The following is a 320-nucleotide window of genomic DNA, read 5'->3' as shown; positions in this document are numbered from 1 at the left end:
GAATGGTGAAATAACGAATTGAAATCCTTGTCTTAGACTTTACCGCAACGTGTTATAAGAATGAATCTATATTACCAGTGACCAAAGGCAGCCGATTCCTTCAGCGGCAATTTGGAGACTGGGATCAAAGGCTGATAAGCTGATTTTTCAGCCTATTAGCTACACCTGAGTTATGCGCAGGTGTGCAGTAAAGCAATGCAGCTTTCTGCAACGTGATTTCTTTATTTCTGCCGACGATCGGACTGCTCATAGAATATTAAGGATGTGGGTTGGGTGTTTTGGCTGTATGCATTTGCCACACCAAACCAGTTATTATTAAC

The 320-nt window shown here is 41.9% G+C and overlaps 1 protein-coding gene across 1 annotated transcript in view; it reads right to left on the bottom strand.

The window, feature by feature from the left end:
• Positions 1 to 115, bottom strand: part of LOC119589022 (kielin/chordin-like protein) — a gene marked incomplete at its 3' end in the record, with an annotated part of 7,962 nt that extends 7,847 nt beyond the window's left edge. The window contains 1 exon segment of the mRNA XM_037937610.1: positions 76 to 115.
• Between the last annotated feature and the right edge of the window lie 205 nt (positions 116 to 320).

The sequence above is a fragment of the Penaeus monodon genome, chromosome 24, assembly GCF_015228065.2.
Source record: "Penaeus monodon isolate SGIC_2016 chromosome 24, NSTDA_Pmon_1, whole genome shotgun sequence".
Taxonomy (NCBI): domain Eukaryota; kingdom Metazoa; phylum Arthropoda; class Malacostraca; order Decapoda; family Penaeidae; genus Penaeus; species Penaeus monodon.
This window is presented reverse-complemented; position numbering and strand designations above follow the sequence as displayed.